The 24452-nt window shown below is 41.1% G+C and overlaps 2 protein-coding genes across 4 annotated transcripts in view; one reads left to right on the top strand and one right to left on the bottom strand.

Moving 5' to 3' along the window:
- Positions 1-3797: 3797 nt before the first annotated feature.
- Positions 3798-24452, top strand: part of prr33 (proline rich 33) — a 34923-nt gene continuing 14268 nt past the window's right edge. The window contains exon 1 of the mRNA XM_062967635.1: positions 3798-4052. The gene's annotated coding sequence lies outside the window, so the exon portion shown is untranslated. The remainder of the gene's footprint in view (positions 4053-24452) is intronic.
- lsp1 (lymphocyte specific protein 1) overlaps positions 22195-24452 on the bottom strand; it is a 114174-nt gene continuing 111916 nt past the window's right edge. For all 3 annotated transcript variants that reach the window (XM_008108037.3, XM_062967636.1, XM_008108044.3), the window contains exon 11: positions 22195-23647. The gene's annotated coding sequence lies outside the window, so the exon portion shown is untranslated. The remainder of the gene's footprint in view (positions 23648-24452) is intronic.

Here is a 24452-nt window from a genome sequence, read left to right as displayed (position 1 = left end):
CCACTGCTAAGTCTATGGGAAGCAAACATTAGAGTCCCTCCAGAACTACAAGCACAATTTCAACCAAATTTGGATTATCCACACTATCATTACCTACCTTTCCACCAACTTAGATTGCAATAGAAGTAATAGTCAACATAGTGGAAGCTGCCAAAATGTGACAGCCAGCAGGCAAAGCTTAAGGCACTGGATGGGATGAGATGGGAGATTTGACCTGGATTGCAGGTCAAAACTGAGGAAACTGTGGAAACGGAGGTGTCTCCAACTGTCCCGGTGTCTCCGGGAGTCCAACTGGTCCATCTAATCCAAGCCCTGCCAAAGAAACCATAGAACAGGAACAAAGAGAAGAAGCTGTGCCATTGTTAGACCTCGGACTTTATATGAACAAGGCTGTTTCTGATAAGCAAGTGAAAGCTCAATGAGTGCAAAATCCACAGGCTCCATTTCCTGTGAATAAAAGAGGCACCTAAGTTTCCAACCCAAATGATTCAGCAGATTCCCCTGGTTGGCCTACTCATGTCATGTGCAAGGTGTGCTCCCTAAGTATGGTGTGCTGTTTGGAGGAGAAGTTGGGAGCAAAGGTGATCATCAGAAGCTTGGTGCATGGGTTGCTAAACCATTTGTGAAATGGAAATATGCAACAGAAGTCTTCAATAGATACCAAAAAACAGAGTACCATCAGAACAACTTGTGCTTGGCTGAAAATGTCTTGCTAATTCACAGTAATTGATGTAATGTCTTGATGTAATCCGTTATCATGAGAAAGGAAATCAGAAGAAAACAGAAAGAAAGTTCTGCCAATTGTGGATACTATTGACTTTTGTGGCCGAAAAGAACTGGCTTAAAGAGGGAGCAATGATTCAGGATCTGTTACCTGTGAAGACCCTTTGCACAATGGTGGTCATTGCAGGGCCTTGGTGAGGTCTCTCTCCTGCCAGATCAAGAGACACTGGCCTCAAAAATCATCTCAGGGGAAAAAAGTTTCAACCTCTCCTGAATTTTCTTTTTGGCTATGGGCCTGCCTTCCACAGATATATAAACTCCACTTGCCTACGGTAGTTACCAACAGACTTCACAACCTCTGAGGACGCTTGCCATAGATGTGAGCAAAATGCCAGAGAGAATGCTTCTGGAACATAGTCATACAGCCTGGAAAATTCAAAGCAACTCCATGTTGAATTGGTCAAGACTCTGAGATATTCATTGAAAAACTATTACAAAATGTGCTGCAGAAAGTAAAATCATACAATCATAGAATAGTAGAGTTGGAAGAGACCTCATGGGTCATCCAGTCCAACCCCATGCCAAGAAGCAGGAAATCGCATTCAAAGCACCCCCAACAGATGGCCATCCAGCCTCTGCTTAAAAGCCTCCAAAGAAGGAGCCTCCACCACAGTCCAGGGCAGAGAGTTCCATTGCCGAATAGCTCTCACAGTGAGGAAGTATTTTGTATTTTGCAGTTTGATAAATGTTTTCCATGTTTTTATGATAAAACCAATTAGGAAATAACATTTGTAATCCAGGGACAAGAAGTGTGTAACATTGTAATTCTTCAATCCACATGAAGTAGTCTAGGTCACTCAGCGTAGACCTGGCCTGTGTGGTAGTTGTTGTTGTTTCTTCGTTCAGTCGCTTCTGACTCTTCGTGACCTCATGGACCAGCCCACACCAGAGCTCCTTGTCGGCCATCGCCACCCTGAGCTCCATCAAGGTCAAGCCAGTCCCTTCAAGGATGCCATCCATCCATCTTGCCCTTGGTCAGCCTCTCTTCCTTTTCCTTCCATTTTCCCCAGCATCATTCTCTTCTTCAAGCTTTCCTGTCTTGTCATTATGTGGCCAAATGAGTTTTGCCTCTAATATCCTTCCCTCTAGTGAGCAGCTGGGCATTATTTCCGGTAGTATGAACTGGATGGATCTTCTTGCAGTCCAAGGCACTCTCAGGATTTTCCTCCAGCACCACAGTTCAAAAGCGTCTATCTTCCTTTTGGTCCAGCTCTCGCATTTATTATTTATTTATTTACAGTATTTATATTCCGCCCTTCTCACCCTGAAGGGAACTCAGGGCAGATCACATTGTATGCATATAAGGCAAACATTCAATGCCATATACACATAGAACAAAGACAGAGACAGACGCAGAGGCAATTTAACCTTCTCCTGAGTGGATTTTCGATTCTGGCCACAGGGGGAGCAGCTGCTTCATCATCCACTACGACAGCACTTCCTCATTCCAACGGTGGCTGGATGATTTTTATGGAATTGTAAATTAGTTAAATTAGCCTCCCCACTTTATAGGTAAAAGGTAAAGGTTTCCCCTGACGTTATGTCCAGTCGTGATCGACTCTGGGGTTTGGTGCTCATCTCCATATCTAAGCCAAAGAGCCGGCGTTGTCCATAGACATCTCCAGGTCATGTGACCAGCATGACTGCATAGAGTGCCGTTACCTTCCTGCCGGAGCACTACCTATTACATTTGCATGTTTTCGAACTGCTAGGTTGGCAGGAGCTAGGGCTAACAGTGGGCGCTCATTCCGCTCCTGGAATTTGAACATGGCACCTTTCTGTCCGCAAGTTCAGCAGCTCAGCGCTTTAACACACTGTGCCACCAGGGACCCCTCCCCACTTTATTTCCTACTTGATAGATGCAACTATTTTTCGGGTTGCTAGATCAGCAACGAGAAGGGGCTATTTTTTATTTTTTTTAATTGTCGGGCGCTCATCCTGCCACGGGCTGGCCTCGAACTCATGACCTCTTGGTCAGAGTGATTTATTGCAGCTGGCTGCTTACCAGCATGAGCCACAGCTCGGCCCCTTGCATCCAGGCCTGTAGCAAAGGGGGGGGGGGGGTAGGGGTTCAACCCCCCCCCCCCAAATTCAGGTTATAAAAAAAACCTGGTTCCCTCATGAATATTAACTGGTTAACCAAATCCCCATGCTAGTCTATGAGATGCAAAACATTAAGAGTCCCTCCAGGCACTATCTCAAGCAGATATTGATAGGTTTGTAGCAGGGGGGGGGGGTGCTGGGGGTGCTAGGGGTTCAAACCCCTCCCAAATTTTCAAAACCTCTCCCGAATTTTTTTTCTGGCTACGGCCCCGCTCGCATCCATGTGTTACAATGAGGAATACTATTGCTTTAACTATGTGAACCTTCGTTGCCAGTGGGATGTCTCTGTACTCTTCATTATTTTAATGGAGATTGGGCATTGCTCTCCTCCCAAGAAGAAAACGTCTTCTAATTTCCTGGCTGCACCTAGAAATACAAAGTCGGTCACTGCCTCCACGTTATCTCCCTCTATTTGCCATTTATCAATCAATCTGGTTATATGGTGTTAGGTTTTTCCCTGACGTAAAGTCCAGTCATGTCTGACTCTGGGGGTTGGTGCTCATCTCCATTTCTAATCCGAAGAGCCGGCGTTGTCCGTAGACATCTCCAAGGTCATGTGGCCGGCATGACTGCATGGAGCGCCGTTACCTTCCCGCCGGAGCGGTACCTATTGATCTACTCACATTGGCATGTTTTCGAACTGCTAGGTTGGCAGAAGCTGGAGCTAACAGCGGGCGCTCCCTCCGCTCCCGGGGTTTGAACCTGGGACCTTTCGGTCTGCAAGTTCAGCAGCTCAGCGCTTTAACACACTTCGTCACAAAGTGTAATTCTTCAATGCACATGAAGTAGACCTGGCCTGTGTGGGAGGCAAGGATGCAATGGCGCCGCTCCGCCAGTAGGGGGCTCTGCGGCACCAAGAAACAGGTGCGTCTTGGCGGCCCGTTCTCCTTCGCTCCTCCAGGCAGCGCGCCTTCCCCTCCGGCTGCGGGCGAGGACCGACAGAGGCGCCTTTCGCCCAGGCACTGCTGCAGGGAGCGGGGGGCGGGCAGGTGCGTGCGGGGCATGTTTTATTTTGGGCCGGGATCCCAGCCTCTCCCTCCTTCCTTCCCTCCCTTGGAAAGGGAAGAGTCCTCCCGGGCCAAGGATGCGCCGGCAGGGCTTTCAACCCGCGGAGCTGAAAGCAGCGAGCGGCAGCCTGTAACCACTCACTCGGCGGCACTCCCAAGGTAACGAGACCCGAGCGGCCGCCCCCTTCCCCCTTTCCCCTTGCTTCTGATTGGGGTGTCGAGGTGGCAGCAGGGGCCCTTCCTAAGCCCTTGCCAGGGGTGAGCACCCGAGGCGCAGAACTAGCGACTGATCCATGCTCTGGGGTGGTGGGATGCCATAGCATTGAGCTCTGACAGTTTGAGTTCATCCTGCATTACTATAGATGAGGCATGGGCAAATTTGGACTCTCCCTCTAGGTGTTTTGGACTTCAACTCCCACCATTCTGCACAGCCTCAGGCCCTTTCCTTTTCCCCCTCAGCCGCTTAAGCGGCTGAGGGGGAAAAGGAAGGGGCCTGAGGCTGTGCAGAATGGTGGGAGTTGAAGTCCAAAACACCCTGGAGGGAGAGTCCAAATTTGCCCATGCCTCATCTCTAGATGCACCTTAAGGATGAGCATCCCAGGAAGCACTCCAGCGATGGTGCTCTGCTGGCAAAGTTAGAAAGTTGGCTTGTCAAGCTGCAGAGGGGAGCAACTGCATCCAAGGATAGATGGGTCTGTTTGTAGAGGGAGGCGGTTTAGCACCTCTAGTTCTCGCTCCCTCGGTTATCTTGCATGTGCGAACACCATGCCAGGACACCCCCATCCCTTTTGTTGAAAATGTTCCTTTTCGGAAGCAATAACAGAAATCCAGTGTTGAAAAAGCTTGATTTTGCAGCCACGGTGTGACTTTTGTGATGACATGCAGAAAGAAGAAAGATCTGTTCAGTTGGCTGGGATCAGCTGGTAGCATCAGGGGTCCTTTTGCTGCCAAAAGCTTTAGAAGATGCAGGAAAACAGGACACATCTCTACTTCTCACCTGATATGCATGGATGTGACTTGAATTTAGAAACATGTCACTGCAATTTATCCCCAAAAGGAAGCCCCTGTTGGCGCAATGGGTTAATCCCTTGTGCTAGCAGGACTGCTGACCAAAAGGCCAGGCGGTTCTAATCCAGGGAGTGGGGTGAGCTCCTTCTGTTAGCTCTAGCTTCCCCATGAGAGAAGCCTCCCACAGGATGGTAAAACATCAAACATCCGGGCGCCCCCTGGGCAACGTCCTTGCAGACGGCCAATTCTCACACCAGACGCGACTTGCAGTTTCTCTTCCTTCTTGACACCCCCCCCCCCCCCAAAAAAAAAAGTCCAGAATCTCAGGGTAGATGGTCTTCATTTTAGCTGCTGGGTGCGCCTGCTGGATTGGAAACTCTTGTTGGGTCTTTGTCCATTTGAGATTCTCCCCAGATATACTAGCTGTATTTCTCTGCAACTGAATGCAGTCAGCTCTCTGTATCCATGTATTCTGCATTCATGAAGTTGACTTTCCACAGCTTAAAATTCGTCAGAACAAAAGTCTAGAAAGCAAACCTTAATTTTGCTATTTTTATGTAAGGGGCATCATTTGACTGCAGGGAGCCATGGTGACTCAATGGGTTAACCTCTTGTGCCGGCTGGACTGCTGACATGAACATGATGGTTGGTTTACTGACCTGAAGGTTGCCAATTCAAATCCATGAGACAGAGTGAGCTCCCGTCTGTCAGCTCTAGCTTGTGCGGACATGAGAGAAGCATCCCAGCAGTATAATAACACATCCAGTCATCCCCTGGGCAACATCTCTGTAGACAGCCAATTCTCTCACACCAGAAGCAACTTGCAGTATTTTCTCAAGACGCTTCTGACACGATTAAAAAAATCATTTGACTATGCCATTGTCTATAATAGGACTTGCGCGTCCACATTTGTTGGTATCCACAGGATCCTGGAATCAAACCCCAGCAGATACTGAGGGCATACTGTACCCATTTGGGTTGGAGAAAGAGCACTGAGCTCAAAAGTAATGTCATTAGTTGCACCTGACAAAACTACTGCAACAATCTGTAATGATGAACATAATTATTATATCATAAGTGCATGCTGTACCATGTTACACATGAGTGGTTTATCCTTCTCTTGGGGCTCTTTCACATTGCATAATATAGCACTCTAATCCCACTTTGACTGCCATGGCAACATCCCATGTGATTGGCAGTTTAGAGGGGCCTTACAAATTCTCAGAAAGCTCCTCTAGTATCTCCCGAATGACAAAAACTAGGATTTCATCAGATGTAACCATGGCAGTTAAAATGGAATCATAGTACTGCAATGGTGTGAAATGGCCCTTGATATAATTGCTCCACATTATACAGGTTGAGTATTCCTTACCCGAAATGCTTCGGACTAGAAATCTTTTGGATTTTTTTCAGATTTTGGAATACATACACAATGAGATTTCTTGCAGATGAGACCCAGGTATAAACATGAAATTCATTTATGCTTCATGTACACCTTATAACCTGCAAGTAATTTTATACACAGTATTTTAAATAAGTGTATGCCTGAAATGAATTGTCTGCACTTTTAACCATCGGAAATCAAAGATGTCATTATTTCAGCTACCCATGTGGACAATTTTGGGTTTTGGAATACAGTAGAGTCTCACTTATCCAAGCTAAACAGGCTGGCAGAAGCTTGGATAAGCGAATATCTTGGATAATAAGGAAGGATTAAGGAAAAGCCTATTAAACATCAAATTAGGTTATGATTTTATAAATTAAGCACCAAAACTTCATGTTATACAACAAATTTGACAGAAAAAGTAGTTCAATACGCAGTAATGTTATGTTGTAATTACTGCATTTACGAATTTAGCACCAAAATATCACGATATATTGAAAACATTGACTACAAAAATGGCTTGGATTATCCAGAGGCTTGGATAAGCGAGGCTTGGATTAGTGAGACTCTACTGTACTTTGGAATTACAGATAAAGGATGCTCAACTGGCAGATCCCCAAGGTCAGAGAGCATCAACTAGGAACTTCTCCAAGTCCTGTATCTTTTCCAAACAGTTTAATCATTACTTTTCAACATGTAAGAAAAAATCAGTAGTCCTACCTAGTGTCAGTAGATCCTAAATATTGATTAACCTCTACCCTATGAACTTGTGTAGTAAGAAGGGGGCATCTATTCACCTATAGAGATAATTTACCCAGTGAGAAAATTAAATGTCCCTATTCACAGGACTTTATAGTTTTACAAGGGCAGGCAATACTTTAAATGAGCAAGGTTGTTAGCTCACATTCAAGTGTGGTATTCCAGGCATGCTGCATTTGCAAAACCCTTTACTCATTCTGTTTAATAGGGCCCGCATACCTGCCCCAAAGGCTTGCCAAATTGGCACCACTACGTGCATCTTGGACTTTTGGAAAGGCCAGTGGAAAATGTTATCTAATGTAAATAAATAGCTGCCCTTGTGATTACCAGACACTTAGACTATGTTTTAGATACCCCCCCCCCCCCAATGCAGATTTAATATCTGTGGCTTAACTTACCAAGACACCAGAAAATATATCCTTCCAGATGTTTTTGTGGGCCTTTCTAGGTCCTCCAGTGCAATTCTGTGGTATGCTTCTAACTCAAGTGTAGACAAAATATAAAGTTCACTATGATCTACGGTTTCAAGTATCCATGAGGGGTCTTGGAATGTATCGCTTCTGTGGATATGTGGGTTGTATTATACATTTATTTGTGTGCGGCAACAATGATTTATTCATTTTAATTTCAAATATGTCTTTCTTACGCTCACGGCAACTCATGCTTAATTCAAAAGTTACAATATAAGATCATAAATAAAACCCGTAAAACTGAGAAAGCTATAAAAAGCAACAGTTCAAAACATATTTTAGAGGTCAAATTAGGAAGAAAGTGTCCTGGCATAAATGTTACTTTCATTTTTCACTGAACTTTTTGTAGTCATGAGAAGAATATGGGTAACAGAACAGTCTGATCCATTGCTCATTTAGAAATTTCTTTTCTTTCTTTTTAAGTACAGTAAAGTCTCGCTTATTCAACATAAATGGGCCGGCCGAATGTTGGATAAGCGAAAATATTGGATAATAAGGAGGGATTAAGGAAAAGCTGTGCGTTGCTGAGAAACAGCTGTTTTTCTAGGCAGCAATGTGCAGCAGGCCCCTCCAAGCACCAGGTGCTTTCTGGGAGGGATGAGATTTTCCTTCCTGACAAGCACCCAGCACTTGGAGAGGCCCGCTGTGCGTTGCTGCCTAGAAAAACAGCAATTTTTCTAGGCAGTAATGCACAACAGGCCTCTCCAGCACCAGGTGCTTTCTGGGAGATAAAAGTCTGCGCCGACCGCATCTCATCCCTTCTGGCAAGCACCCAGCTTGGAGAGACCCACTGCATGTTGCTGCCTAGAAAAAACTGTTTCTCAGTAATGCGCAATGGGCCTCTCCCAGCGCTGGCCGCCCACTGGGAGGAGCAAGATGCAGCCAATGTGTTGGATAATATGCGGTGTTGGATAAACGAAGGTCAGATAACCGAGACTCTACTGTAGTTCAAGATTCCATCATTTGTACATCTCAGCTGCGATACCTCCCAGCCCCTGCTCCCATCGATTATACGTTAGACGGCAAGCAATAAGAAAGGGTGACCTTCAAATAAAAGGATGTCAATTCTTGCTTCTCTCATTCATAGCTGTGAAAATTAGTCATTTAAAAAGTTTTCTCCCTGTTGAGTGAAAATATAAAAGTTGTTCATTTTTTTAGATCATTTTTGTAATTTTGAGCTTCTTATTGAAGAATTCATTTGTGCAAACACTTGGTGTTGTTTTTTGTTTGTTTTTTTGCAAAATTCCCCACTGTATTTTGTGTAAAAATACATCATTTTTTAAAATCTCAAATTATATATTTTTAAATCTTGCAATGGTTGTTCATTTTCTCAGCAGGATACCTTTATTTTTCATTTCTAGCTAAGGATTAGAAGATTTCCATACCATCAAATTATAGCAGGGGTTCTTTAATGAGCTTATAATGGGATAAAGAGATCCTGTAGCTCAGAAGCAGAACAGTAGGCATCAGGTATAAGGGCTAGGAAGATCCTGTTTCCGCAGTTTGTTTTAGTTGGGGCAGATTAATCCTTCTCAGCCTATCTGATGTGGGGGACTGGCATTTTCCCCCCTCTATTGTGCCAAGGTCTTGCATTATATTTGTTCCCATTGCTGGCCATAGTTTCTTTGGTTCCTGGAAACTTGCTATAAACTAGTAGCTTATGCACTAGTCTTGGTCCAGAGACCACTGTATTGGATAGTTCTGATTTTACAGCACTAGGCTTGATGGCTTGGAGTACATATCCACTGTAGAATTAATGCAGTTTTGCGCTCCCTTAAATGCTATGGAATCTTGGGAAAGGTAGTTTTACAATCATTGAAACTTCTCTGCCAGAGTGCTGGTGCCTCACCAAATTACAAATCCCAGGATTCCATAGCATTGAGCCCTGGCAGTTAAAGTGTTGTCAAAATCCATTAATTCTACAGTGTAGATGTATGTTTCGTGAATGCACTTATGCACCATTTAAACATGATAGACCAGGGATGGTGGCTATAAAGATTAGCATTTATGTGCTTATTTACTTTTGTGTGCATCATCAACAGAATCCACAGCTTCACTCAGGCTTTTATACATGATTCACTCATCAGACAGATTGCCTGTCCTGTTTATCACTGTCTTGTTTCCTAAGATATCATTTAATGCTTCTGAGTGTACCTTTAGTGACATGCATCACAAAGAAGGCAGCTGCCTTTCTCTTTCAATCGTCTTTCAATATGATCATTCTGAAGGACAGATTGTTAAGTGTATGCACCAGCCTTTTGCTTCAGCAGTAGGTATTTCCCTGTATTATGCTGTTTAAGTTTCCTGTTATGTTTGTAACCTCAGGGTCATTTCCAGCTATCATAAGAATTTCATATATGATTCTTATTGATATGAAATGGTGTGCCATCCATGCATCACTTCCCTAAGCAGAGACATTGTGCTTAGGGGTGCTACAGTGGCATTAATTGTGATCCACATAATATTCTGAAAAATAATTCAAGGATAGTCCCACAGTCAAATCATCCTGAGTCAGAACATAGTCTTCCCTTTTCTTTGATCTGTCACCGTTGCTTTTACTTTAACCATATCCCACATTCAGTATCTTTCATTATTCATAGGTAGATTTGTATTATAAACGCTTGTCTCTTTCTTTTTGTCAGAACCTAACAATCTAAAATGTGATCTAAAGGTAAAATACACCTCCATATGCACAGAAGTTATTTCAAAGACCCTCCCATGGATACCTGAAACCAGGGATTGTAACAAATCTTATATTTTGGCTATATCTGGAGCACAAGCATACCATAAAACAACACTGGAGGATTTAGAGAGGCCCACAAAGGCTTCCAGGAGAGAATAGATTTTGGAATGTGGGTAAGTGAAACCATGGATATTAAATTTGAGGAAAGGGTGTTCATACTCTAATCAGGTATATACTCTTTTCCAGCCTTTGTTTCCCTGTGCTGCCCCACTCAAAACAATTCTCAAAAGGGTGTGACCCCAGTTCTTTTCCTGGTTACTGGTCTCTAGGAAGAGAACTAGAGCTGTGCCTCTCCCTCATCCTTCCCTTTTCCATAACAAGTGAATTTCAGCAATCTGTGATATGTTAAAACATGTTAATATAATATTGCAGTGTTGGGAGTAGGGGTGTGAATCTTTGATTAGTTCATCCTTGCAAGAAAGGATAAATAATAATTACTGTAGTCTCCATCCCATTGTGAGAGAAAATAAATATTTTGTGCAGTTCAGTGTGTCCTTAGTATCTTCTAAGGTTTGGTTCTAAGAGCCCCAATAAATAGCAAAATCTGTAGATGATCACATTCCTTTGCATTAACTGGTGTGGTAAAATGATGCCCCTTATATAAAATGACCAAATCAGTGTTTTGCCTTTGGGATTTTTTTTTAAAAAAAATATCTTCAAGTTATGGATAGTTGAATCCACAGATGCAGAATCCATTGATACAGAGATATGACTATGTCCTCCCTTTGTTTGTTCAACATTTTTTGTGCAGAATAACATTTGGGTTTCTTGTCATGTCCACCCCACCCCCCAAAACCCCCAACTACAATGAAGAATGTATGATGTCATAAATGCATGTTGTACCATGTAGTGCATTAGTGATTTACCCTTCTCTTAGGGTCCTTTCTGCACTGCATAACTGTGGAGTTTGTTTCCTAGAGGTACCAAATTTTAAAAAAATGAAATTGAAAAATGAATTATAGGTGTGAGCATGTTTTTTAGGCATAAAATATTATGCACAAATCAAAACTATCAAAATGTATCAAATCCACTTTAAATTATGCAAAAATGACACCAGAGTATATATTGGAATAGAAAGTGTACAGTACTCAAAAACTCATTTGTGGAAGTTCATTTTTATAGGACACTAACTTTGTAATGTAGAACTTTAAAAAAAGTGTTGAAGACAAAATTAAGACTCAACAAAATTAAAAACCAGATACAAATAAAGCCACAATTCAATTATACAGGTAGTCCCCGAGTTACAAACATTTGACTTACATGCTACTTATCGTTAATAATGGAAGTGAGAAAACAGGAAATGAGAGAAATCTACCCATAGAAATAGAAAATCACTCCTGAAAGTGTTTTCATGGAGGAAAGGGGTCTCCACCGAAGCTTTCTCACCAATTTTTGTTTCCATAACAAACCAAACATTTTCAAAATCAAATTATCATAGGGACAGAAGGTGAGGTGAAATCTTCAGAACAGGAGCACAGTCAACAAAACAGCCTTTCCCCATGCTATCCAAAGCATATGCACTTGAAACCTATTCTGATTTGCATACAAATTCAGCTAAAGAACAAACTTAAAGAGCTTATCTTGTTCATAACTTGAGGATTGCCTGTACAGTGCTATTAAAATAAAATTATATATATATATATATATATATATATATATATATATTAATATTTAAATCAAAATAAATTAAAAACAGTGTAAAAGAAAGATTTTTTTTTTAAAAAAGAAAAGAAAATGTAGCATTCCCCTCTTTTAAAGGCTCTAAACCCCAGCAGGCAGATGATAGCAATAAGGCTTCCTAAATAAATAAAATTTCCTTGCTGAAGGAAATAAAATGGGGTTGGGGGGAGGGGTAGCCTATCATGTTTTCACAAATCAACACCTCCCCATCCTTAAGAAAGCCCTTAGAGCCTTTGCTCACTGCAGACCTTTTAACAAAGACTGAGCCACCATGCATATTTTGAGATTTCCTTCAACCTTTCAGCCATTACCAGCCCCGAATATCTACCATTTAAGTAGTTGCAAGACCCCTAAATGCTTTTTCTTCAGCATTCTGATTTTTATGTGCTTTAGACCAGGTCCCAAACTATGCTTTTGGTCACAGAAAATGTACCACTGAATCAGAAAGTGGTAGTTTCCTTTCTTAGGATCCTTGCTCCTATGGTACAGCAACAGCAGAATGAATAACTTAAATAGGAGCAGCAGAGTCAGGATTGGAGTGGGATCAGCGGTTAAATAGTTGGAGAGTAGGATAAGTTGGTGGGTGTTTATCTAGGCATCCACGTTCAGAGAATAGAGTGTCACTATTTTTAAAAGATTCAATGCATGTATGCAAGTATCTGCGTGTTCAAGGATAGCAAGAGAAATCAGGAGGAGAGGATGAGGAGGAGGTACATTTTCTCTGTACCCCACTTCCCTTATTTTTGGAGGCACACCAGATTATTATTGTTATTATTATTAATAATAATAATAATAATAATAATAATAATAATAATAATAATAATAATAATAAATCTTTATTTATATCCCGCGTTTCTCCCTCATGGAATCCAAAGCAGCTACAGGATTCAACTTGCTTCTTGTGAACCAAGGGGAGGGGGGGAAGCAAGAGAGAGCAAGGGAAGAATGCCTGGTCCAACTCCTCTCAGGGCGCTTCCAGGCAGACATTTACCCCTTAAACATTCATGTTTAAAAAACGTGAATGTTCCTGGGTGCCCATCCACACACACCCCAGAAAGCCTGTGCTTTCTGGGGTGAGTGTTCAGATATTCTCCCGGAACTTTCCTCGAGAACATTCAGACACTGTAACCCCCCCCCAAAAGCCCACCAAACCACTTCAAAAAGTAAAATATCTCCATTAGAGTGGTCCTGCAGTTCTCCTGGCACATAGGAATGACATGCTAGGAGAGTTGGGGGGGGGAGTGATTTTCCTCCCCCTGCCCCCAAACAAACCAAAATTCAAGTCCAGAAATCCAGCCAGGAAGTCAGTCCAGAGTTCAGAATCAAGGATTCAGAATACAACAATGTCTAAGACAAGGTACAGAAATCCAAAACAGGATTGTAGGAACAAGGCTAGGGTAACAGCCAAGATCCAAGACACAAGTACCAAAGTAGGACATGATCTGCTACAAAAGATATATCTCTTATGATCCCCTTTTTATCCATAGATCTAAAATACTGCTCATTTCAGCAAGCCATTGCAGATTATCCCAGAAACCTGTGATGTTGTTTTACTTGGGGAAGAGGTCAGGGTAACCCTTTCCAGGCTTACTGAAACACCCAGGCCCCATCTACACTGCCACAAAAAATCCAGATTATCTGCGTTGAACTGGATTATATGACAGTGTAGATTCATATAACCCAGTTCACAGTAGATAATCTGGATCAGATTTTGGGATATAGAGCAGTGTTGAAAGGACCTCAAAAGAGTCCTCTGCTGAAGACCTGTCCCAAGTAGCAGCTGAGCCAGATAAACAAACCGCTGGCCATGACAGAAAAATATTTCCCTTTGAATCTCTAGATCCTCCAAAGCAACTCAGTAGTATGCTTGAATCTCTAGTCTTGTAATTTAATGATGTTCTGTCATATCTATGGTTATAGCTGGGAATGTATCCCCTGTGGATGTATAAATGTATTGGAGGAGACTTTGTCAGTTCCCACTGTACATATTATTTTACTTACCATCCCTTCCAGAAGTTTTAATGAGGTCAAAGAAGATGATGGTTGTCACATTGTCCTAGCAATATAACAGCAGTGAGATGCTACCCATGCATCCCTGCCTACCTCCTGCCACTTAATAGCCATGTAAGTGGCTCTAGAATCTTCAAATCACAATAGTACTGGGCAGTGAGTGTTCAAGAAGACATTGAATCCCTCCTTCTGGAATGTCCCCAAAAGTATACATGATGGCTTAACCACTTGTTGTGCCAGGATTATTTTTTTTTCCCAACAGGATTCCAGCCTTAGCCAATCTGGCCAAGAAAAAAAGATGATAGGAGTTGTAATTGCTTGTAGAGTCATTCCCAGATCAGGTAGCAGGTGGGACCTTCTGCATGAAAGGTATCTACCCCACCTTTCCTCTTGAAGAGTTAGCTTTCACATGAGTGTGGGGAAAGATTTTCATATGAGTCATTTTCACCTGAGATTTTGAGGAGTCTCTTCCATCCAGAATAGACCATTCTGTTTTAGGGATACTGATAGTGAAGCAGCTGCAGGGGCAACAATTTTCCATAAAATTAATGGAGCCACAAGATCCTACTGTATCTAAGGATCTGATAGCCAGTACCAATGTTCCTGAACTGTATCTTATTTTTAGATCCATGTTCACCTGCCCTAGAATAACTAAGCAGACAGCACAGCTAAGGGACTGGTAATAAGATACAGACCTTCATGAAATGGAGACTAGGTCAGAAGAGGCCAAAACTTCTCAGCATGTGAAACTCCAAGCATCCTTTCTGGCACGTGTTGGAGATTTCTCCGTGCTGTTTCTAACAAACATGGATAAACTTATCAAAATGGCTGTTGGGCAATGTGCTTTTGTTGTAATGAATATGGAGCCAGAATTGCAAACAAATGTGCAATCTGGTCAGGATCTGAAGCTTGGTTGCCACATATGTAAGCATATAGGAAACAAAGTGTCAATTCACTTATTTGTATTTGTTTTGATATGCTGCAGTTTAATTTTTGTCCTCTTCCCCAGTGCACAACAAATATTAGCGGCCTAATAGTTTAAAGAAAACAAAGAATTGGGTTTTGGAACTCTTGTAGAAAATGTCTTGCAATTTAAAAAAAAAATCAAATAGCAGTTATACAGTGAATGAGAGAAACAGACCCCTTATTCTCCCTGCCAGGAGACCAAGGAGCAGGTAGTGCAGTGGGACTGGGAACCCCTTCTCACATTTCCTTCTCCCTGTAACCTAGCAAGCAAAGCTTAAATTGACACGGGTAAACTCTAAATAACCAGAGACACTACTTTAAAAAGGGTACCGCTGGATTCAGAATGTCTGATGAAATGCATTAGGAAAATGCACTGAGTTTCAAAAAATCATTTTGCATATTGTTACTTTCATTACAAAACTATTCTGTACCATGAGCTGTTTTGTATTTGTGTGAAGGAAAGGAGAAAAACAATCTAAGCAAATAGGATTGGGGAGAGAATGCAATATTGTAGAGAAGGCAGTGTAACAGATTAGCCTACCTTGCAGGATTGATGTATAAGGCAGTTCAAGGCCTTGATTGGAAAAGTTGAGCCAAGAAAGGGGAAGAGTCATCAGGCAGCTTCATGTGAGTGCAGCCTGATTGGTTGTTAAAATTGGAGGGAGTTGCTTAGCAACCAGATGTGGGCAGAGCCAGGGAGACAGTTGGACCTATTTAGCCAGAGAGTTAGGTTAGATAGGGTTTGGTGTTTGTAAAGTTAGTAAGTGAATTTTAATGAGGAAGAAAAGAAAGTTTTGGGAACTGTTTGAGAGAAACATTTTTGAAGGAAAAGTAATTAGCCTTCAGTGAGAAATGCTAAGAAATGTAGTGAACCTCTAAGTGTTTAGAGTTTGGGGCCTCTGAGAAAAGGTCTCTAAGGTTTGAAAAGCTTATTAATATTCCTTTGTGAGGGAACAATATTTTTCAAGAAACTCCAGTTTAAGAACAATTTACTGTTAAAGCAAAGCCTGTTATTTTTCTTGAAACCAATATGCAACATTTCTGTTCAAGTACAAATAAACATCCTAATTCTGTTTTACTTCACTCCAAGTGTTCATGTGTCTTCCTGAGAAACATTATAAAGAGGTGGCCAGTCTGCTTATTTAACCATCGCTCTATAAGACAGAGTTTCCCACCATCTTTGTGTTTCTCTGTGTCCTGGTAGTGGAGAACTGTGGCACATTTATGTTATAAATGGTGGCAGCAAAAGTACTTAATTATTAATTGGTCGTAGCAAAGAAATAAATAATATAATTTGGTGGCAGCAATTGGCCGCGTCCCTTTTAGACAGCTTTTCTGTCCCTCCTAACCCTTCTTCGCCAGACTCAGGAACTGGAAAATGGATGGAACTAGGAGCAAGATATTGGCCCTCCAGCTCCCATAGATGCAGGATGCCATTTAGACCTTCTCCCAGTTGTCCTCTAGATAGGAGGCAAAAAGCTATCCTTCACTGATTTTCTTAACATACACTTGGATCAATTACTCTTTCTAGGGATTTCTTCATTCAAGTGACTATGATGCTCTCATTGAATGTTGAATGTAATAGCTCAAAGCAAGGATATATAGTCCAATATTTTCCAGTTCTTTTAAACTCACATGATCCCTTACCAGGGATCATGTTGGCCACAGCCTGCTGGAAATTATAGTCCAAAGCATCAGAAGAGCACCGTTTACCTTATTATTATGTGTCTTCAAGTCATTTTCAGTTTATGGCAGCCCTAAGATGAATCTAGCACAGGGTTTTCTTTGCAAGATTTGTTTTTGTGGTGGTGGGGGGAGTTGCCTTTGCCTGCCTCTGAGACTGGGAGAGTGTTACTTGTCCAAGGTCACTCAGTGGGTTTCTATGGCTGAGCAGAGATTCAAACCCTGGTTTTCAGAATAGAAGTGCAGCACTCAAGCCACTACCCAATTCTGACTCCCAATAGATTGTCTACCCCTGACTTATTTGTGACTTTATAATTTTCTCACTGTGGTAGGTAGACCACAGTTGATTATGTACCAACTGCTAACTCTTTTACACACCTTCAAAACTTTTCTCTCCCCCCCCTCCCCCGCTTTTGCTGTTTTGCACTGGCACAGTATTTCCTACTTTTGAATATTCTTGCTTTAGGGCATACCTCCATTTGTATGTATAGCAAACAGCATAAGAGCTGAAAGTAAATTTATACTCAGTTCTACACACAGTTTTACACTATTTCAATGGCACTAGCAGACAGAACCCAAGGGTGCCACCTATGAACTTTCATCATATGCTGCTTCCTTAGAAAAGTTTGGGCAGATGCAAGCTTCAAAGATGTTGGCCAAGATCCTGTATCAGGAAACAAAGCTATGACAATATGCCTTTCTTATCATAGGTACACTCCCAGTGTGATATTCCCCCCTTAAAGGCTGGCAGCCATGCCAGCATGGAGATTTGCAAGACACTGGAGTACAGGACAGCCTATGAAAAAATGTCCATCCCTTTCTCAGGAGCCAAGCATGTTGTAAATGAGAGATCAGGATGCTTCTTCATTCACAACCATACTCAAATGCCTTGGAAATCTCGATGTCTGACTTGGCCATGGAGATCCATGCCTTAGTTACCTCCAGGATGGATTATTGCAATGCACTCTACATGGGGCTGCCCTTGAAGATGGCCTGTAAACTACAACTAGTCCAACGATCAGCAACCAGACTGCTAACTGGTGCAACTTACAGGGAGTGATCAACTCCCCTGTTTAAGGAGCTCCATTGGCTGCCGGTCAATTTCCGGTCCCAATTCAAGGTGCAGGTAATCACCTATAAAGCCTTCACGGTTTGGGACCCGTCTACCTTAGCGACCGCCTTTCCCCTTATGAGCCCGCACAATCTCTTCGATCTTTAGGGGAGGCCCTCCTCTCGTTCCCATCACTATCGCAGGCTCGGCTTGCTGGAACGTGGGAGAGGGCCTTCTCTGTAGTGGTCCCTCAGCTCTGGAATTCCCTCCCCAGGGAGATCAGACTCGCCCCAACTCTGTCTGTCTTTATCAAACAGCTGAAGACATGCCTCTGCCAGCATGTGTTTGAATCACCATCAATCTGATAGACTGCTATCACTGATGTATACTTTTCAGCACTTTATTTCCTTCCTATTTATCCTACCCCACATTACCCCAGCCATCTCTCTGACACTTGTCTATGCACTTTATCAAAAGCCCTTGGAATTATGTATTTTTTTATGCCCGACCCTTTTTATCCATTGTGATGATGTTTGTATTATTACCTCAACTTGCTTGGTTATTCTATATTTTATTATATGTGATGTTTTAACTGATTATTTTACTTGATTGCTATACTATTGTTTTTACTTAATGATATGTGTTTTAATTTGTTATACTCTGTTTCTGTATTGGGTTCAGCCCCATGGTAGCCACCCCGAGTCCCCCCGGGGAGATGGTGGTGGGATAGAAAAATAAAGTATTATTATTTATTATTATTATTATTATTATTATTATTATTATTATTATTATTATTATTATGATTATTATTATGTTTTGAGGCTGCCTGGCTTATTTGGTAGGTTTTGGGGGGTTATTGCAATGATGCCACTTCTAGAGAAATGGATAGTAAAAATAACATGACACTCCTATTAAATGCTGTGGGACTAAATATCCTAAAGCCATCAGCTTCTATCTTACCTAATATTAGCCAGCCCAGACTAATATTGTACTGGAGGAGACTGTTAATGAACACCACATGCTGCAGGCAATATTTCAGAAAAAAGTGCTAGCAAACCACCACTATTCCTTGCCCAGGAAAACCCTATGAAAAGTTCATGGAGTCGACTTATTCAACAAGTATCTTAACCATAAACTAATACATATTAAGTGCTTGGGACTACCATTCCAATTTCTCTTCCTGTTCCAGCTGATTTCAGAAAAGCAATGCTGCCGGCAAAACCCTTATCATGAAAGAAATCCTTTCTTCCTAAGATAAACTTGAGGACATGATTGATTTTCCAAATAGTATGCATCTCTGTGCTATTCTTAGGTTCTGGAACTTGCCAAATGTTCATGAGGATGGGTTTTCATAAAAGTGACAACTGTAAATTGTCCCTACTGTAAATAGCAAGCAATTGCCAATTGTCTCAACAGATGTAACTTGGTATTAATATTACAGTAAGTGATTTGAATTCACAGTACCAAGCTATATGTAGCTGTATGTGTGTATAAATAAAGACTGGAAGCTGAAAGCCAGTTACCTGGATCTTGCTCAATGAAACCGCTAATCCTAGCTGAAAGGTTGTTAAAGCCAACACTTCCTGGGATCTGTTTGATAGCAATAGCTCCTGCTTCCTTTGGGGTACTTGAAATACAGCACAGGTGGTTTAGGTTGTAGCATCCCCATTTTTTATTTCATAAGAATGTAGAACACTTACTGGCCTTCAACTCCCAGAAATCCTAACAGCTGGTAAACTGACTGGTATTTCTGGGAGTTGTAAGCCAAAAACACCTGGGGATCCACAGGTTGAGAAACACTGTGCTAAAGGCTCTAGATCCCATTTGATTTTTATCAGCTAAATAGGGTCACTCCTGGTTTGTACTTGGATGGGAAACCATCAACAAATACTTTGTGCTGCAGGCTGTTTCAGAGGAAGGAATTGACAAAACCACCTTTGAGTATTCTCAGCCTAAGAAAATCCTATGAAATTTATGTGACCCTTATAAGTCCACAAGGCACTTGAAACCACACATACATTCATTTATTGCTGCATTGACACTTCAGAATTTTCTTTGATGGCCACTTTGTAATTGTAAAGTATCCTTTAAACTTCCATTGTCAGGCCTAAAATTAATGCATCACACATATTACTAAATCTATCATCTATTCTTCAACTGATGCAGAGAACTTGCATGCTTAGCTTTAGAAATTAAGATTAAAGAATGTATGGTTTAAGAAAATGCAGAATAGAATCGATCCTGATTCACATGAATTTAGAATAAAAAATAGAATTGATTCAAAATAAACTTTCTTCACATTATGTTGTACTTTCAAATTGTTGTAAAAGAAAGGGGAAAAGGGAATGGAATCTAGAAGCACATTTCACATTAGCAATCTTTCTTGACAGACTTATACCATCTACACTTTTTAAAGATTTATGGCCAAGATCTGAAGGTTTGACATATTGGCATCTTTCTGTATCACAGGACATTTTAATCCCATATCCACAATCATATACTGTTAATAGACCTGTGGCATTAATTTTGTACTCCTTCAATGCATGTAAGGGAATGGGTCGAAACCCATGAAAGCTCATGCTAAAAAAAATCTGTCTTAAATATGCTGCTTTTCCTCCTGGTTCTTCTTTTTATGCTGAAACATGCTAACACAGCTTGATGTTGTTGTGAGCTACTATCAAGTTGACTTTGACATGGTGACCTTATGAACAAGAGACTTCCAAGTCACCCTATCCTCAACAGCCCTGCTGAGGTCTTGCAAATTCAGAGCTGTGGCTTCCTTGGGTGCATCTATCTGGAATACAATCTTTCTTTTTTCCTATTGCCCTCCACTTTTACAAGCATTGTAGCCTTTTCTATTGAGTTTCTCATGATATAGCCAAAGTATGTTAATATTAGTTTAGCAACTTAGCTTCTAAAGAGGATTCATGCCTGATTTCCTATAGGACCCATTGATTTGTTTTTGTAGCAGTCCATATTATCTGCAGAACACTTATACATCTGCACATCTCAAATGTGTCCATTTTCTTCCTATCTGCTTTCTTCACTGAATATAGTTGCATTGACCATCCAAACTTCAGTGTTCAGTGATGTATCTTTACACAGCTGTAAAGATCCAACATGCCATTCATGAACCAATTTTCTGCTCACAAGAAAAAGCTACAGGAAAATAGCTAGCAGTGTGATTGTTGACCCCCCTCCACTACTTGACAACATGGAAATGGTCATATAGAATGGGGACTACACTGCTTAAATTGTAGGTTTTGAGTGGTTGGGCACTGAATGCTCGAAACAGAACTCCAACTTTAAGATGACTATTTACCCCTAGTTAAGACCTTTTTATTTAGATGGATTAATATTTTATATAAATGTTCTGGGGGGTCAGTCTAGACAGTCTCTTTGCATTTGAAGCCTCCGTTGCCCTGCCCCTTTAAGAATCCCCTCAGGGGCAGAGCCTCAGGCAAGACACTTCTGGTTCTTGGAAGAGTCAGCTTTTTCATGACTGGAAGGTAAAGAAAGAGGAAGGCTGGAAGGTCTACAAAATAGCACATTCTGTCAGAGCTGTATGATCTGTATTCAAGTCCAGTCGGAGCTGTATTCAAGTCCCGTCAGAGTGAAATATTGAGACCATGTTAGAGACCATTGAACACCATACAAGAAAGAGACAATAAGAAGAAATAAAGATTCAAAAGCTTCAATTTGGCCAAAACTGTGTATTTCTTAAAGACTTTACCTCTTCTCATAAAGACTTTATAGTGAGTCACAGGAGGAGGTAAAAAAGTAAAGGTTTTCCCCTTACGTTAAGTCCAGTCATGTCTGCCTCAGGGGATTGGTGCTCATCTCCATTTCTAAGCCAAAGAGCCAGTGTTGTCCATAGACACCTCCAAGGTCATGTGGCCGGCATGACTGCATGGAGCACCGTTACCTTCCTGCTGGAGCGGTGGCTATTGATCTACTCACATTGGCATGTTTTCTAACTGCTAGGTTGGCAGAAGCTGGAGCAACAGCGGGTGCTCACTCCGCTCCCGGGATTTGAATCTGGGACCTTTTGGTCTGCAAGTTCAGCAGCTCAGTGCTTTAACTCACTTCACCACCAGGAGGAGAGAAAGTATAAAATTGTCAGTTAATAAATTCTTGTTTGATTCAACTATATAGTCTCCGATCTGTTCCTTGCACAGCCAGTTCATTTTCCAAGTAGTTAAGATAGCATGGGGACAGATCAATGACCAAGAAAAGGGAATTTTGACAACATAACCTCAATTAATACAGCCTAATTCATAAACAGGGTCCTAGGCAGTTTTGCTCCTGTCGATTTATGAAAAGTAGGGAACAGACCAGCATTATCAAAGACTTCAGAACCAAATAATACCACACAAGCCAAGTCTTTTTTTTTCAAAAATTTTATTAAATGCTTATAGAACAATTTCAGGTCACACTTAAAGCTAATGGGAAAAAGGACATTAAAGAAAATAACCTTGACTCTTGAGATGCAAGATTCCAGTTTTAGGAGAGCAGAGGAAGTATATTGTGACCAATTTTCATTTCTAGAGGGGAGAAAAATATTTGATGTTGGCAAACTAAGAAAGGCATTCAAATCCCAAGGGAGTAGAGACCCTTTGTATAGAGTGAAGTATTCCACTCAAATATTAACAACTGTATGTGAAAGATTATTTTCAAAACCCAGTTTTTCCATTGAAATTCACCCCAGTACCCATCTGGTACCTTTGCCAAAAGCAGTCCCCCTTCAAGGTAGAAGTAGTTTAAGTGCTGAAGGACAGAGCTTTACTGGTTTCTCATTTGCTTGATGTCTCAACTCATGCTCAAGACTGCCTTCTGTATCAAACAAATTTATTTGAGAACACATTTCCCAAGGAAATGGCTCTGTGTTCCAGTGGAACCCAACTGAAAACTTAATGACCAAGGAAAAGAAAATAGGTGACTGAACATAAATGTAGGAATTTTAACTATATGCACATGACTCAGCTATTGTAAGAGAACCCAGGGACAGACAAAATTGATATTTTAGGTCAGATAAACACTTTTGGAGAAAAAGATTTCCTGGAATGCCTTGTGATGAAATAGTGGGACATATAACTTCATCACATAATGTATGATAAAAGTTCCTCTATCAACCACAAGGTAGAGGCATTACCTAGCCTATCTGGATGACTGGGAAAAACAGGGAAATCTTTTAAGTGAAAAATACTAATGTGAAAAGTGACCCTCTTGACACTTAATTGTTTGTCCCCCCCTTTTTAAAATTTCATATCGAGAACTTCAGAAGTGTAGCCTCATCAGAACACCAAATTATAGTCAGAAGCTGCAGGATGCATTGCAGTTTTGAAGACTTGTGTGATCGAAGTTTAAAACAGTATATGAGTACCTAGAATCAGCTAAAGCAAGGTCAGGTAACATTTGATTCTCCAGATATTTTAGACTACAACTCTCATAAACCTTGACCACTAGTCATGCTGGCTCAGGCATCTGGGAAATGATATCCAAACCATCTGGAAGGCCAAAGATTTCCATCCCTAAGCCATATAGGCTACTAATTTTTACCCTTTCTATAACTCTTGACTTAATCTTTATTTTCACATTTGTATGGATTTCTTACTTACAACTCAAAAAACAAACAAATAATGAAGATTTTTCCTTGATTACTGAGACAGTAAAAAGAAAGGTGTGCTTAATTCTCCTAGGCAAACCTAGATGCTAAATTCAGAAAATCAGAAGGACTCAGAATATTACACAAGCTAATTCCTCAATGGAGAGAAAACTCAATCTAAAATCGTTATTGCCAATAGAGTCAATGCTGTATCCAAGTCCACATTAAATTGACTTGGAGAGATGTGTCCATCTGTGAAAAACAATAATCAGTAGCAGGGTTTAGGAGAGGTTGCCAATTTGAGTAGGAAAGAAATATGCTTCTCTTTTAGCAGAGGAAACATCAGCGTTGCACAGAAGTATTGACTCCAGCATCCAAGCAAGGACCAAGCCAAACTGTAAAACAAACACATACAAAGAAAATAGCATTAGTACAACCATAGGTAAAGAGCATTTCCAGAGGGGAAGTTCGGTGTCTTAATACATATATGAAGGAAGTATTTGCTTCATACGGTATAAACATCAGTTCAACTACACATATTCCTCCATGCTAAGGAAATAGCGATGGGTCTTATTGGATCTGCTGGTCCCAGAATCCTCAGGTAGCCTAGACACTAGCCATGTAGCCTGGTGATACTGAGATTTGTAGTACCCAAACACACCTTGATATTTCTGCAGGTGGCCCTACGTGGACCCTTGGTATCTGCTAGGATTTTCCTGGAACCCAGCAGATAAAAAAAAATCAATAGATGCTCAAGTCCTATTATGTACAATGGTGTAGTAAAATGGTGTCCCTTATATAAAAAGGAAAAATCTATGTTTACTATGAGAGGAGGGGTATTTTTAAGCTGTTGCTGGTTTAATCAGTGGATATGATTTAATGTTTGTATATTTTAAATTGTGTAATAATACTTTTGCTTTGAGTCCCCTTTGGGGAGATAAAGTGGGGTATAAATAAATATAATAAATAATAATAATAATAATAATAATAATAATAATAATAATAATAATTGTCTGACATGTGATCCAATACAAAAGCTAGCATAGTGATCTTATTTGCTGTGTACTAATCTTGTGTATCAAACAATAATATGGAGGGTGGGCTGTATATATATGAGTTGTTCCAAGAAAAATATTTACAGCAAGGATTAGTAAAGTACAGCCCTATTGATGCAGATGGACTGCAAATCATAACATTGCT

This window comes from Anolis carolinensis, chromosome 1 (assembly GCF_035594765.1).
Source record: "Anolis carolinensis isolate JA03-04 chromosome 1, rAnoCar3.1.pri, whole genome shotgun sequence".
Taxonomy (NCBI): Eukaryota; Metazoa; Chordata; class Lepidosauria; order Squamata; family Dactyloidae; genus Anolis; species Anolis carolinensis.
Note: the sequence above shows the minus strand (reverse complement) of the source record. Positions and strands in the feature narration are given on the sequence as shown.